We start from the raw sequence: 17,477 nt of genomic DNA, 5'->3' as shown, positions 1-17,477 counted from the left end.
TGGGAATGCTTTTTCAACCCAGAACAAAAAGTCTGCTTTGACGGTCACTACAAATAACTTGACCAGCTAAAACTGTGCAGATTTGGTTGAATAGAAATGTCAGGTCTATTTTTTAGGCGCTGGGTGACAGGCTCAACTTGCCCCTGATGTAATATATGGGCAAAAAATAACCACACTGTTGATGGTTAAATGCACTTGGGTGACACAGGCTCAGCCTGCAGCTGATGTAGTATATGGCCAAAAAATAATCAGACTGTTGATGGTTAAATGCACTTGGGTGAAACAGGCTCAGCCTGCAGCTGATGTAGTATATGGCCAAAAAATAACCAGACTGTTGATGGTTAAATGCACTTCGGTGACACAGGCTCAGCCTGCAGCTGATGTAGGATATAGCACAAAATAACCACACTATCGATGGTTAAATACACTTGGTGATAGCTCGTGCTGGTGCACCACAAGTCACAAAATGGCCGCCGATCACTCCAGAAAAAAAGTGATCTAAAAACGCTCTGGGCAGCCTCAAAAAAAGGAGCAAGTCAATAATAGCACTTCAATGATCCACAGCTGCAGATCGATCACAGAATGAAGTCTTTTGGAGGAGTTAATCTGCCTAAACTCGCCCTAACGTCGCAGCTGCAACCTCTCCCTATGCTTGAATCAGCAGAGTGACGTGCAGCGCTACGTGACCCAAGCTTATATAGAGGCTGGGTCACATGCTGCACTGGCCAATCACAGCCATGCCAATAGTAGGCAAGGCTGTGATGGCCTCTTGGGGCAAGTAGTATGACGCTTGTTGATTGGCTGCTTTGCAGCCTTTCAAAAAGCGCCAAGAAAGCGCCGAACACCGAACCCGAACTTTTACGAAAATGTTCGGGTTCGGGTCCGTGTTACGGACACCCCAAAATTCGGTACGAACCCGAACTATACAGTTCGGGTTCGCTCATCCCTATTTGTAAGGCCTTTTAATACACAAACAAATTTGCACTTTTTATGCAATTCTTTCAGTTTTTTTTGTACTAAGTGTGTTTGCCCACTAGTGCTTTCTTCATGGCATTTTTCCTGTATACTGAAATATAAGTTACTCTGAATATTTTTCCATAATACTATATATCAATCTGCCTAGTTTATCCTGATCTATCACAATCTGTGTATAGTGTTGAATATTCAAATCACAAATTTTTATCGCGAATATCGCCACTTCGAGAATTAGCGAATATTTAGAATTTAGTATTGATCGCGAATATTCGTGAATATCGGTGCTTAGCAACATCCCTAGTAACCAATAGGAAAGTTGCCTACCCCTTAGTGCTGATCGTGAATATTCTAATCGCTAATTTTTATCGCGAATATATTACATTGACGATTTTCGCATTCAAGTAAATAATGACTGGAGATCACGAATTCTCGAATTTAAAATTTAGGGTGAATATTCGGGCAAAAATTTGCTAAATATTATGAATTCTAATATTGCCTATGTCGCTCATCACTAGATGTGTACAGATACAACAACATATTAAATATGACAGATTCCTTCAAAGAGCTAGTAGTTATTTTTAATTTGAATAGATACAAAAGTTTCTGATTATTAGTTTCTGAACACAATTCTCAACATTTAAATAGAAAATCACAAAAAAATGGTGCACTACAATGGTAGATACAATTGACAATATATGGCTAAACGCTCACACTGATATAAAAATGAGACTTTTGGCAATATATTCTTATATCAAGAACATACTGGAGCTCGCGCACCCTGTCAAGGTATCTCAATGTGGCACAGAACCTAACGCTAACCTACCTATGCCAGATGGACAATTTATGATAGGTGCATAAAGTCCGACACACAGTCAGCAACTCCCAGTTACTTCCAGCGTGAAATCACACATGCAATGGAGGAGGGAGGAGGCTGTGAATCCCACCTATAACTGGGTCATGTGATGCAGGCTGCAACGGATCACATGTGAGGGATTTGCTCCCCCGGTTAGTAATGTGCTACAGCATATGGGGTTTTGAGTATTTTCAGTTTTTTAAGACCTGTGTAGAATGTTTTTGTGGTACATGCGGTCCGCTGCCAGCATCCTCCATTGTTTGCATTTTTCCTGGGGATTTCTGTTAGCAACGGATCACATGGGCAGGATTTGCTCCCCCAGGTAAAAATGCACTACAGCATTAGGGGTTTTGAGCATCTTTTGCCTTTTGACCACTTTATTCTGTGATTTTGTTTCAACATTTCAATTGCAACATCAAGAAGGAAAAGTGGAATTATGGAAATCACAGGATCGGTAGACATGTTAATGATATGCAAATAACAAAACAGAAACAAAATATTTAAAGTATCTTGATTTATTCAGCATCAAGTGTGAGCGTCACATGCAAAAATGCATACATTTACAGTACATGCCTTGGCTGGGGAAGGTTCTGCCACACTGAAGGCACTTGGGGACACAAATCATCAAGATCGGCTGCTGGCAGCTCACTTAGGAATTGCTGACCATTGCTGCCCCATATGTGCTCAATGGGAGACAAGTTTGGAGATTTTGTAGGCTACAGGCTGCTCACAGTGGTGCAAGTTACATGTTTCCTGGTGCTGCCTTTTTGAAAAAGGGCTTCTGGGATAATTTGGAGAAATGGCCATAACACTGGTGCTGTGAACAAATCAATGTAATCTCCAACTTTTAGTGTACCTGAAATGAAAACTAGAGGAGTCCAGGTACCCTACACTACACTACACCACTCCACACCATAATCCCAGGAGTAGAACCTGTGTGACATTCCCTTGTGAAGGCCTCTACATGGTAGCCAATGTCTGGCTATTATTTTGTCTGAGACAAAAGTGTGAATCCTCTCTGAAGAGGATATACTTCCATTCCAGCCTCTACTGCTGTCTTGCTGTGCACCAGGATAGCCTTTAAGAGCATTGGTGTGAGGTCAATGCAACACCTTTATCCAGACATCTGACTGATAGCCCAATATTGTGCAAATTCTTTCTTTCTTTTCAATTATCTTTTTTATTCGATTTTCAAAGTGTAACAAGCAAAACTGAAGTACAGTGTAGTCACAGATTACAAATTACCGGTACATAGAGCAGGAGTAACAAGCAATGATTTATCAAACCAAGTTTCAGATGTATCTACCGATACAGAGTGGAATCATGGAAGGTGGGGGAGCGGTTAAGGGGGGATGCACTCCAGGACAGAGATGAGATGATTCTGAAGTCAAGTGAATTGAGTTGAGGTCGATTGTGGATCCAGTTTGTCTCTTTGGTGAGGGAGAGTGATAAATTGCCCAGCCCTTCCAGATCTTTTGGAATTTGTTTGGTGTGTGTTCTGGATTACCAGGCGGAAAGCTCCTCCATATGATAGATGTGATTTACTTTGTGCAACCACTGAGATATGGAGGGTGATGTCTGTTGATTCCAGTATTGAGGTATCAGTGACTTCGCCACTGCAGAGAGTGGGAGAGTCTTTATTTAGCGTGGGGTATGTCGTTTAATCTAATGTTTAGCAGTATGGAAATTGTTAATGGGGTTTTGTCTAACACACACATGTGCTTTATCAGTTCTATAATCTCGGACCAAAAAGGCTGGATTACTGGACAGCTCCACCACATATGCAGGTATGTGCCCTTTGAGTGGAGGCATCTCCAGCAGTTGTCAGAACTGAGGCAACTCATTTGTTTAAGTCTAATTGGAGTGAGATACCACCTGGTGACTAATTTGAACGAGTTTTCTTGTAGACGTGTGCACCGGGATAAACCATGCGAGTGACGATATATTTGTTTTATTTTATGTTCTGTCCATATGGTATCAAAATCTCTGTTCCATTCTGAGATATTTCCTCTGTCTCGTGGGTATTTTGTGGACTGGAGGATATTGTAGACTTGGGAGAGTAGGTGTTTAGGAGATGCTCTTAAAGCTATCAGTTTTTCAAATGAGGTCAGTTGTCTCTGAGGGTTAGGGGGGGGCAGATAAGGGGTTAGTATATAGTTCGACTGTGCGCTTTTTGTATAGAGTGTAGGGAGTTGTGGGCTAATGGATCTCCGTTATTGTCTGCATCTAAGAAAGAGTAAATCGAGATGAGTTTTAACTATGAGACTTTGAGGCCAACTTCTGAGTATTTTGTGAGGCATAGTTCTGGAAGGTCCGTTAGTGTCATGAGTGGGGATAGGATGGGACTAAGATTCCCCATGTATCACTGCCAAACTCTCAGTGATGTCTGAGTGAGAGGATTTTGCGTAAGTTGGCAGGGTGTTTGTTTCTCCCTTTGCCAGAGAAAGGATCTCAACGAGCCGTTCACTAATTGTTCTTCAAGTGGGACCCAGAGCTTACTATTGTCTGTTCTTGTCCATTGTATCAGTCTGGACAGGTGCACTGCTTCATAGTTTAATCTCCAATCAGGTAATGCCATACCTCCTTTTGTTTTATGCCGGCTGAGCAGCACAATTTTTAAACGGGATCTTTTGTCAAGCCATAAAAACTTGTTTATGAGTTTTGTAATTGTGGTGAAGATTACAATGAGACAGGGAGCGTTATTGGCAAGGTCTAGAATAAATATATTAATTTTGGTAGTATCACTTTGATAAGATTTTTTTGTCCCATCCAAGACAGGAAAGGGAGAGACCATGACTTTAGTATCGATTGGATTGTTCTGGGGATTCGGGCATAGTTGAGAGTGTATAGATCTTTTCAGGTTGGGCTTATCTTAAAGCCGAGGTATGTCATGTGTGATGTCGGCCATTGAAAGGGGTATTGAGGGGTATTGAGGGGTATCGAGATTGAAATGTATTTCTTATTTCCTCATTGATGTTTATCCCTATAGCCTCTGATTTGGTAGCATTTATTTTGAAGTCGGAGATAAGGCCGTAGTTGTGTAGGATCGTCTGCAATGCGGGTAGCGCTGTGGTTGGGTTCGTTATGATCACTAGAATGTCGTCTGCATAAGCTGCTGTACTGTGTACAAAACTACCATCATTATATCCTCTGATGTCTGGGTGTTCCCTAATAAACTGTAGCAGTGGTTCAAGAGATAACAGGACTGGGGATAGGGGGCAACCCTGCCTAGTCCCGTTATGTATCCTGAATGGGGCTGACAGAGATCAGTTAATGTGCAGTCTGGCAGTGGGGCAGGAGTACATCATGAAGATGGCCTCAATGAAAGTTTGTGGTAAACCAAAGTGTTTTAGTACATGCTTCATGTAGGTCCATTACCCCTGTCAAACGCTTTCTCTGCGTCCATCCCCAAGAGCACTAACAGGTTTTTTTTTATGTGTCGTGTTTTGTATTAGGGACAGGACTCTCATGGTGTTGTCTTTCCCTTCCCTGCCTGCCATGAGTCCCACTTGTTCAGGGGAGATTAAAGAGGGAATCAGCATTTTTAGCCTGTTTGCCAATAGGCTGACATACAGCTTCAGGTCTGTGTTTAGCAGTGATATAGGTCTGTAACAGCCACAATGTGTGGGGTCCTTTCCCTCTTTATGGATTAAATTTAAGCTTCCAAGGTTTGTCGGGGTATAGAGGCCCCTGATAAATACGCGTTACATGTGTCTGTCAACTGTGGGAGTAGGACCGTGGAGAAAGCTTCATAATATGAGCTGGGGAGGCCGTCAGGGCCTGGAGCCTTACTTTTTGGGCATTTTCGCAGGGCGGACCGGACCTCTTCCTGGGTGAATGGTTGAAGCAGGTCTGTGTGCGATAAGGGTGTGAATGTGGGTAAGGTGAATTGTGATAGAAATTTTGTTATGGAGAGGGATCTGTCCTGTGAATCTCCTCCCTGTTCTGGAGAATTTAATTGATACAGAGAGGAGTAGAAATCGATTAATTCTCTTTAGATTTTCCCCGGGTCTTTGGTGAGGTCGCCAGTTTTAGTTTTATTTTCTAATATGTGTGTACACTGTTTCCTTCTCTTAATGAGGGACATCATGAGTTTTGAGGCCTTATCTCCATGTGCATAAAATGAGTGTTTTATTGACATGTAGACCTTTGCAGAATTTTTGTTTAATAGGTCGCATAGCTTCATACGTGCTGATGTGAGTTGTTGGAGATGTGTAATTGCCAGCGATTGTTTATGTGATTTTTCCAGTCTTCCAATCTCTAATTGTATGGTTTGTATTTGTGAATCTCTTTGTTTTTATGGAATGTGCCACTGATATAAATTCCCTTCTGATTGTAGCTTTATGAGCTTCCCAGACAATAGGGGTGGAGATTTCTATATTAAGGTTTTGTTTGAAGAAGAGGTCAAGACGGTCCATTATTTTAGAATGAATCGAGGGTATGGAGAGCAGAGTCGTTTAGGCGCCAGGGTGGTTTGGATGTTTTGTGAGTGTGGAAAGTCAAGATCAGTTCCAATGGGGAATGATCCAAGTGCATGCTTGTAGCTGGCCAGCTAAGACCTATCCTAGGTTGCTAACATAGTTTATATGTTTATACAGCTAGACCTGCCAATAACCTTAATTCAGTTCCTATGTTTGTGTGTTAAAGACAAAAGCAGAGTTATTTACAATGACTTCATGTTTGGATGTCATGTAATAGTTATATTTTGTGTCCACAGAAGCAGAAAAATATAATGTATTCATTATATAATGTAAGGTAAGCTCAATGACACAGCAGATACAACAGAAAGCATAGAGTTAAACTGTTGTTGCTAAGCAGGAGTCTTGACCAATCCTAGCTAGCCTCACACAGCTCAGGAGTTTTGACCAATTACAGCCAGCCTCACACACAGCCTGTGTGGGAAATTCCCCTAGCAGGGGCTGCTACAATCATTACACCAGAGGAGAGAAGCTGAACAGACATTTACTCCACTAAGAGCTGTGTTTTATGGAAGCAGAGAGGCCAAAATTGGTATTTAAAACTGTTATATAATGTTACTACTGTTAATATAGTGATTAGATCTGTATACTGAACTGGTTATATGTATGTTTGCTTACAGTTTCACCATACAAACGAAATACTGAGCCATACAATCATAAAATCCAAACAAATTGCATACAAATGCGAACTGCTCATACCAGATCATAAGCAATTGTATAGAGCAAACTGCAAACCAAGTAGAGCAAGTGAACTATTGGTTAACCTCAGATATACCTCTCAGAGAGATCATAAAGTGCTTAAATAACTTAAAGTGAGAGTACAGATACTCAAGAGAGAAATACATCCTATATTTTACATTGAATGACAAGATTGAACAGTTAAACCACTATCCTATGCATACCGCCATTTTATAATACTTTATTCAACATGTGTTTTGTACATGGACTATCTGCTACGGAGGCGGCAGTGTTATATATGAATAAAAGTTGATGTTAATAAAGAAGTTATTTCAAGCATTTGGTGTGCTCTTTAAACCTACTGTTTCCATAGAACGGAGCTAGAGGAATTACAGAGTAATTTGGGGCATAAAGATTTGCCAAGGTGACCAATGTTACATCTAGTCTAACTATTAGGATAAGTGATCTACCATCTGGGTCTGTGTGTGAATCAATAAGGTCAAACAAAACGTGTTTGGCCAAAGCGATGGATACTCCTTTGGAGTTTTTGGTGGGAGTGTTTGAGTGGAACCATTTATCAAAGTAATGTTTATGGAATGATGAGGTTTTGTATTTTCTGAAGTGGGTCTCTTGAAGGAGGAGGACGTCTACTCGAGAGTTTTTAAAATTATGGAGGATTTGGGAGCGTTTGACAGCTGAATTAAGACCTCTGGCGTTAAATGAAATCAATTTGTGTGTAACTATTTTAGAAATGAGTGGGTGACCAACCCGAGTATGGTCCGGGTGGGCCTGAGTGAGTGTTGGTAGCGTGAGTTACCTGATGAGTCCAGGGGAGGAGGGGTGGAAGAGGGGGGCAAACAAGAGATAACTATTACATGGTGCTAATAGTTTGAACTTTAAGCTTGAATAAACCATAATGTAAATGGTTTGCAAACAAAATAACAGATCAGCTATAGGGCTGATTTCAACATTATAATACCTTGATGAGAGATTAATTGGTTGTCTGCTGAAGGTAGGGATCTCTCGGATGTGCTTGAGGACCTTGGCTTTGCAGGTGAGTGTGGTTATCTGCAGCACTGAGTGGCGCCTGACGTTACGGCTCTGCAGCTGGGAATTGAGGTCAGGGCCTGGCGGGCCTAATCAGGCCTCGTTGGTGTCTCCAGTTCCGGATATCCCTGGTGTTCAAGCGGACCGGCGCTTAAGAGCTGGTGGTGCGATGTTAGCACTGTGAGGCTCGTCGAGGTCGGAGTCCTTTTGTGTTCCCAATGCCGAACCTAGTTAATGGTTGGAGAGCTCCTAAAGATAATACTGGCGCAGTGCAGGTGACACTCCGGCAGCAAGGTGGGGAGTTGGCAGGTAGGAGAATGCCAGGCTGTCTGGTGTCCCGTCTGCAGACGCCACCATCAGTGTTTGTGAATGGGGTCCCGTGGAGGATTGGTGATCTATGAAGGCAGGGCACCGGTGTGCAGGTCGTGTCATGGCAGGAAATTGAGGCTGGGGATCTGTCCAGCCGGCCAGGCCGCAAGCGTATCTCGGGTCTCCGTCCGGTTAGGAGCTTCTGGGTTGACTTCTTTTGTAGCTAATGATGGAAGGAGCCTGAGTATGAGGGTTGTAAGGAGCTTTGGGCGGAAAAAGAGTGCGGATATCTCTGGATTGGGACTCAGCAGCAGGAGCTGATGCGAGACGCTTGCTCCCTGTTCAGTTGCAGGCCACGCCCCCGTGCAAATTCTTCCTGATTTATATAGACAATGTTTGCCACCCTAGAGTTGGGATGTGACATGCAATTTTACTTGAAGTACAGAGTGGATCACTACGTGTCATTTTTCTAATCTGACGAGCAGTCAATGCAGATGTTTGCCTCTGTGCACTTCGTGCTGTCATTTCAGTTCATCATTGTTCACTCAACCACTGGGACACACAACATTGAACAGTGCTGACATCTCAGTCTAGGTGTATAGTGATCTGTAATAAACTAAGGTCTCTCAGTTCAAGGATTCTGTCCTCAGTTTACAACAAATGGGATAACTGGTGGACCAGCGGCATCACATAATTATCCCACATGACTTGATTCAATTTCTGAGGTTTCATCTGGCTAAAAAAAAAATCAAAAACCATTTTTTTGAGCACCAATTCAGTTATAAAGTTATTTTGAGGGGCTTATGTAATGGAAACCACCCATAAATGACCCCATTTTAGAAACTACACCCCTCAAATTATTCAAAACTGATGTTACAAACTTTCTTAACCCTTGAGGTGTTCCACAAAACTTAAGGGAAAATGGAGGTTAAATTTCAAAATTTTACTTTTTTGGTAGATTTTTTTTGTTAATCAAATTTTTCGTTCAATGCAGCAAGGGTTAACAGCAAAATATACCTCAATATATATTACTCTAATTCTGCAGTTTACAGAAATACCCCATATATGGTGGTAAACTGCTCTATGGGCATGTGGCAGTGGTCAGATGGAAAGGAGCGCCATATGGAGTTTTGAGGCAGATTTTGTTAGAATGGTTTTTAGGCACTATTTTGTATTTAAGGAGGCCCTTACGTACCACTACAGTGGAAACCCTCAAAAAGTGACCCCATTTTGGAAACTACATCCCTTAAAGAATATATTAAGGGGGGTATTGAGCAGTTTGACCCCCTAAGGTTTTTAAGAAATTAGGAAACACTTGGCTATAAAAATGAAAAGTTTTGTTTCTTCCAATAAAATGTTGCTTTAGCCCCAAATTTTTCATTTTACAAGTGGTAACAGGAGAAAAAGCACCTCATAATCACCTCATAAACGCATTAAAACGCTTTGCACTCGAGCAAAAAAATAGTGCATTTTCCCACGATGCACCCGCATCCTATTTGGCCCTTAGGGGATATCCTAAACCCCTCTTAGATTCAGAGATAGAGAAATGTAAGATTGAGACATTCAAGCCCCATGTTGAAAATAAGCGGTTACCGTTTATTGACAAATATCACCCCTGGATAAATAAGTTTCGTCATGTGGTTAATAAACACTGGGGGATTATGCGCTCAGCTTATCCAGATGTTGCCGAATTCCACGATATCCCTATGATCTGCTATAAGAGAACCAGGAACATTAGAGACACTATTGAAAAAGCGGACATAGGTGGTACTACTAGCATGCCCCGTCAACTTTTTCTTTCCACACCAAAAAGAGGCACTTTCCCCTGTCTACAGTGTGTCCACTGTTCTGCGGTAATTAAGGGCGAATCCTTTTTTCATCCACACACTGGTAAGAAATTTCCAGTAAAAGGTTTCTTCACTTGTGATAGCAATTTTGTTGTATATCTGCTAAAATGCCCTTGTGGCTTATTGTACATTGGTGAGACATCTGTCAGAATGAAGGACAGGTTCAGTAATCACAAATCGACCATACGTAAGAAAAATTTGCTATTGCCTGTTCCCCTTCATTTTGACAGGTGTGCTCACAATGTCTCACAATTAAGGTTTCAAATAATTGAGCAGGTACTGCCACCACGCAGAGGTGGCAACAGGTTGCTATTACTGAAAAAACGTGAAAGTTTTTGGATTTACACCCTGCAGACCATTGACCGAATGGTTTAAATCGAGAATATGATTTGAGTGCATTCCTGTAAGATCCAAAGGAAATTCTACTGTAATTACATTTTTAATGTACTATATGTATTCTTTATTCATTCAGTCACAGAGAAAATGAAAATAATGAAGTATCTGAAAAAAAGAAAAAAGAGCAGCAAGATTTAATATGTTGATATTTTGAGATAGCCAGTGGGTTATTTAGTTCTCAAATAGATGATGATTATTATTATCATTACATTGAATATGTTTATTGTAATTTCTAGATTTATTGTATCCCATGTCTACTATTGATTTCTCTTTTCTGTAATACTCTTAAAGATGTAATTGTATCACATACAGCATAGTACCTTGTCGCAACAATGTAGAGAATTGTTGCACCTTATGATTTGTATCTCCGTTCCTATGGTGATGTGACTTCATCACGTTCGACGCCCATGTAGGCGGCCTATTTAAATGTGTTTCATGCAATGGTTCACCATGCTTGACAAAGGCTCACACTTGAGCCGAAACACGTGTCGCTTCTGCGCTATTTCCTCCTATGCTGAAATAAAAGTTTGAAGATTCCACCTGTGAAGTGCCGGTCTTCTGTTTCATATTACAATTTAAATAGAGGGGCATATGTTCCATTGCCTCTCCATTCAGGCTCCTCATAATCATGGAGGAATGGGGTCCTCCATTATAGTAATCAGTGGGGATCCAACTTTTAGTAAGGATACCCTATATAATTGCAATATACTGTATATTTTTGTTTAATGATGCTGAACTTGCTTTTTAATATGTGGATAAGTATAAAAAAGCAGCCAAGATAAAAAAAAAAATCTAATAACCGCATTTTTGCAAGAAAAAGCATCATTAACAATCACAATTCTTATAATTAAAAGTTTTGCACTACTCATAAACTTTACAAACAATAACTGAACAGGGGCATAATGATACATGTTCCTTTCTCAGTAGTTCAGTCTTTGCCGGATTTGACTTTGTACATAAAACCACAAAGCTAATTTCTCAGTTCCAGGTGTACCGCTTAATTAATGAGGTTGCTAGTGCTTAATAAGGGCTGATGCAGAGCTCAAGCATTTTATGGAAAGCCCAGTATAACTGTTGGAGCTGCTGTCTCCATGGTGTTTTGCTGGCATTCCGCTGCTATAAGTATCCTCATTCCATCCTTTGATGTGAATTAAATATATAATCCTTAGAGATTCCAATTCTGAGCCATTTAGTTGCTTTCTTTATTATAATACTGTGGTTCATAAGGGAGAGTTCTGATAAGCAGTGATATACACTGTAACTCTAATTTTGGGAGAATAATTGATGGATGCTTTCCAGTAAGGCCCCTTAAGAGAAAATGAGGAAGGACTATAGTGTACTCATCATATACAGATCCTTATTTGTACTTGAATGATCAGAAGTTTTAATTCTGATTCGATCATTGGTCATGAACTACAGAATCATTAATTTCTAGTACCTTGTGACTTATCGGCTTCCCATTGTTAGCTACCCTCTTCAGTATCCTTAGTTTTTAAATGGGTTTTAACTCTTAAGAACATACTGTATGACGTTCAGATGTAGTAGGGGTAACACACATACTCTTAACTCAAATTTCTTAACTCATCGCGTTATCTTGAAATAAAAGCCATTGAAAAGCAATTGCTTAACACATTTAGTTGCATTACGTTTAGATAACATGTCTCATAAAGCATTTGTGCTAACCCTGCTACATCCGTACCTGTATGGCATATGCATTAAGAGGTTGTATAGGCAGGCTCACAAGCTGAGCTCTCTCAATATGTGGCAGGTACTAGAATTATAATGCAGCAAGCACCCGGTAGCAGTTACCAGGTTCAGAGATGACTCTAATACCTGTAATTTAACCTCTTAGATGTGACAGTTTGTAGCAAATGTGGCATCTCTGGGGTTAGACAGAGGAAGAAGGCTCCCTCTGTCCTCTGATTGGAACCCTCTGCTGTGAAATTGATTGGTTGCTATGAGAGCCTGGAGTCTCACACTGAGTTGCTTGCAAAACTGCGTATGATGCACAATTTGACGGGAAGTCATTGAAAATTCCATATATTGCAATAGTATTTTATTGCAGTCTATGGTACAAGCAATCAGAAGATTGTATGCACAACTCTCCTAAGGGGACTAAAAAGTACTGTGAGAAAAGTTAAAAATTAAAAATATAAACCCACAAAAGTATTATAAATTCAATGACAGAGAAATAAAAATGAATGGGTGCCCGAATATAGTAATGTCAAAAAAATGCTAAATGTTTTAATCTTTTTAATGTATCACCATAATCATACTGACTAGAGATGAGTGAAGTTTAAAATGATTCGCCAAACTTCAATTAGAAATTCGATTTGTTATGATTCATATACCCATGCCACTTTGCCTAACCATATTCATCCTACTTGGTGGCCCAATCTTAGTGTGAAAGCTTGGAACTTAAACTACAGGGAGATTGCAGGGATAGTGTATCTCCGTGTGCATTACGTTCTGCTATACCCACATTCATAGTTAATCCGTCCTGTAGGTACTGTGCCATCAGTATTATAGGTGTAATTGATCACCATCTACATCACATTGTACTGCACCAAGAATCATAGTATATCCCTTCTGTTAAACAAAATCAAAATCATACAGTTCCCTTCAGTAAAGCCAAAAACCTCTGCACTCCCCTGAGGAGCTATGTCCAAATGGCTCATCAGTGGAACCAAATAAAGAAATAGATAAATTTCCATTTCCGTAAAGTAGTGGAGAAAAAAGATTGTTCTTTTAATGCATGCTGTGTCAGTCGTATACTTTTGAATCCCTTCTGTTAGCTATAGATTTACTGTGCATCAGTATTACAGGCCACTGTTACTGTAAAGTCTAATATATCGCTGTGAACTTAAGTGTGCAGTGCCCCAAATTCAAATAGTGACCCGTGACAAAGTGACACTGTTTATTTTTTCTGTTCTTCTGATCCATCAGAGGAACAGAAAACAAAAAAAGCCTGTATTTTGAGCATCCATAAAGCCTCTTTTGCACGGTCAGTATTTGATCAGTAACTGTAAGCCAAAACTAGGAGTGGGTCCAAAACAGAGATACAATGTAAGAGAAATATTTATATATATTCTGTGTTTTGGACGCACTCCTGCTTTGGGCTTCCAAATACAGATTAAATACTGATGCAAAATACTGACTAAATACTGATGTGTGAAAGAGGCCTTATGCTCAATTTGCATCAATATGCTAAATTTATTTATTTTTTTGAACAAGGAAAAAAGTCCTGCATGCAGAATTATACTGGCCTCTTTCACACTGTCAATATTTATTCAGTATTTTGCATCAGTATTTAATCTGTATTTGTAAAAAACAGGAGTGGGTCCAAAAGAGAGATAAAATGTAATGGAAATAGTTGCATCTTTTCTGTGTTTTGGACCCAATTCTGCTTTTGGCTTACAAATACTGACCAAATGCAGACCATGTGAAAGAGGCCTTACAGATGCTCAAAATACAGGGTATTTTTTGTTGTTCTTTTGACGGAACAGAAGAACGAAAAAATAAAAGTGATGGTAGTGTGAACACAGACAAACAGGGACAATAGTGGCTCCACAACAGAGTGGGGATGGGTGCCAACAGCAGTGGCAGTAATGGGAACAATAGTGGCCCCATAACATAGTGCGGATGGGGCCAACAGCAGTGGCAGTAACAGGGACAATAGTAGCCCCATAACAGAGTGGGAATGGGTGCCAACAGCATTGGCAGTAATGGGGACAATAGTGGCCCCATAACATAGTGCGGATGGGGCCAACAGCAGTGGCAGTAACAGGGACAATAGTGGCCCCATAACAGAGGGGGGAAATGCAAACACAGCAGTGTGATAGCAAGGGCCAATGGCATTTATATCAAGTGTTCATGCCCAGTAATCCAGGGGATCTTAGATCATGGGGTGACAGGGGGCAGTCCAAATTTGCCACCACCTGCTGGTGCCTGTCTTGCTTCTCCTGCTGTGTGATTTCTTCAGTAGGTGGCTGAAGAAAACTGCTCATCATAGACTCCAGTCCACACTTGTCAGCATCTTCTCCAGGACGTGAAGGAGTAGAATGACATCATTTATCCCAAAGTTTTGCTGACTGGCAAATAAAGTAGCCTCTTCAAAGGGCCTGAGAAAATATCATATGTCACACATAAGCTTTCACTGGCTAACGTGGAAGTTACCCTGGGGAGTTGACCTGTCCGTCTGCTGCATTAAGAAATCGCTGACCAGTGTGACCACCTTCCTCTGCTCGTACAGGCAGTCTAAAATATGGATCTTGGAGTTTCAATGGGTGGAAACATCGTATATCAGGCGATGGGAGAGCTCGAGGATGGCGTGTTTTGCATGGTAAGACCGGCTGAAGTGCATGTGCAGTTTCCTGGACATTTTTAACAGCTCATGCAGTTCACTGGAAGACTTCAGAAACCAGGTGACAACAAGATTGAAGACGTGTGCAATGCAGGGAGCATGGGTCAGTCGTCTCTAATGTAGCACAGACAAAATGTTCTTCTCATAATCATGGTTCCTATCTCCAGTTAGTGAAGAGACAGTCAGTGGTTGATTTCTTTATTGATGGTGCAGAGCAGTTCCTCTCCAGTACGGCACAGTTCACCAGGTTCAGAACCACACTACATTGCCTAGCTTTGCATAGGTGATATGCTGGAGGACCACTGTGAACTGTGCCAAGAGGGGAGGGTGAGGACCAGGTAGAGGATCAGGAGGCAGAGGAGGACATTGGTGCTGAAATCCCAGAAATACAACTCAGAGGAAGCAATGCCATCACCTGGCTATGATGATGGTGTGACTGGTTTGGAACGACATTTACCCAGTGGGCTGTTAACAACATATATTGTACTTGACTATAGTGACAACTCCATACATCAGCGCTGACATGAACTGAGAAACCCAATAACTGGCCCTACTTCTGCTCAACGTATGTGTGCATGACTGGTACAGCATTTTTTTTTTAAAAGTAATGTCGGCTTGGGACTCTCCACCTTGGGTGGGCAGAAACCACCAGTTCTCTGAAATGTGCAGTCAGCTTCTGTGCTATTGGATGACCCAGGCAACTGTCTGTTGGCCATAGTGTACAGTAACGGTATCAATAAATGTAACAGATTTACTAAGAATGGGGCAGCAGTTCAACAAGATGCATATGGCGATATATTAGACTGCCCTTTAATTCTATGTATAAACTAACAGATTAACTTGGAATGTGGCAGCAGTTCAACAAGATGCACACAGCGATTACACTCAACCTGCACTATCCCTGCTGTCTCCCTATGCTCTCCATACAGTCTCGAAAAACTCTCCCTATGACCTCCCTACTCAGTCCCTGCACTGTCCCTATCCAATATTATTCTATTAATAGCTTTCTGCAACACTGTCCCTAGCGCATGAGCACTTGTCATGTCTCTTCCTAAGCTTAGCTCACAGTGAAATGATGGAAACCGCGTGGGATGAGGCTTTTATAGGGCTGTGACATCACAGGGGATAGCTATCTGCAAATTGGATGGCTGCACAGCATTATGGGTTATATTGTGTTCCCGGGCTCCTCACTTTCACTTTGTAACATGTGCAGCAGCCATTTTAGAGAAAGAAAGATTTGTCACCAGGAAGTGCGAGGAAATTCTGATTCATGGCGAAACAAATTTTTACTGCACTTTTTTACTAAACATTTTAAAATAGAATATCCAGCAACAAAATGTATAACCCTTAAAATATTATATTCTTTATTTTTACGTTCTAAAAAACAATTGAACGTAAAAATAAAATATATAATATTTAAAGGATTATAAATTTCGTTGCTGGATATTTGATTTTGAACTTGATAACTCAGTTATAGGACAATTGGTATTAATAAATTGCTAAAAAAAAATTTAAGTAGGAATCAGAAGTGGGCTTTGGTTTTGGCTGGTACCTCGGTACCAAACCCCAATTCAGATTCCTATTATAAAATGCTTTTAAATACACAGATAGGAATACCATAGTAATTCACTGAAGTCTCACGTAACTTTAGGCAAGACGAAGTTTGGTTACACAGAGCCAATATATTTTAATGCTGTACGGAAACAGCATTAACAACAAAGTTTTTGAATGAATCGACTTCGGATCTATGTTCCAAATCTCGATTTGCTGAAGCCTAATTTTGTGCGCTAACGGCTGCAGGATCTTCAAAAGAATATGTATATACTTTGATGCCACCCTGGAGTGAACTTGCAACATTTGTGTAACACCTATATGACTTTATCATTTCTTAAATCTGGTATACAACTCATTAATATAGCTAACCATGTCCACTTTTCAAAACTGGATTGAGTTGATGTATGTAACTCCAAAGAGTTGCAAAGCACTCTTTCGCAATTTTAAAGCCAGAATTCTGTAGTGTAATAATAGATATTTCTCCAACAGTTTCTCGCACTTATTTTTTCACAATATAAGCTCTACTTGCCATGCATACTTTTCTGTTTACAGACAGAGGTGGCTAAAAGTCGGATTAACTTTTTACATCCACTGATAGGACAAAAAGAGATTTTAGAAATTCATCAGTGTATCATTGAGACTTATTCTTCTCAATTAAAACCAGACTTGCAGAGAACCCTGCTGCTCTCGTGAATGAGGAAGATCTAGCCTTAGGCCTCTTCACAGCTAGTCCAATTTTTACTGTCCTCTAAACAGCAGGCAGAATTTGTACAGAAAGTTGTTGTTTGGGTCTATGGCATAGCACTGCTGGGCTGCACTGATGGCAATCTTTGATTAACCTAAGATGCAACATTAAATACATACAGCATCTTGTCTTTGTAATATCTTGGTACTCTATTCTTGCCTGTTAATGAGGGTATTCAAGGGCAGGCATATTTCTAATCTTTTGCAAAACACACTTTTCATTATACTGGTTC

The 17,477-nt window shown here is 40.6% G+C and overlaps 1 protein-coding gene across 1 annotated transcript in view; it reads left to right on the top strand.

Annotated features, from left to right (window-relative positions):
* Positions 1–17,477, top strand: part of CSMD1 (CUB and Sushi multiple domains 1) — a 2,494,699-nt gene that overhangs the window by 1,655,455 nt on the left and 821,767 nt on the right. The gene's annotated exons all lie outside the window — the stretch shown is intronic.

The sequence above is a fragment of the Bufo bufo genome, chromosome 4, assembly GCF_905171765.1.
Source record: "Bufo bufo chromosome 4, aBufBuf1.1, whole genome shotgun sequence".
Lineage (NCBI taxonomy): Eukaryota > Metazoa > Chordata > Amphibia > Anura > Bufonidae > Bufo > Bufo bufo.
The sequence above is the reverse complement of the archived record's forward strand: the minus strand, read 5'-3'. Positions and strand labels throughout refer to the sequence as shown.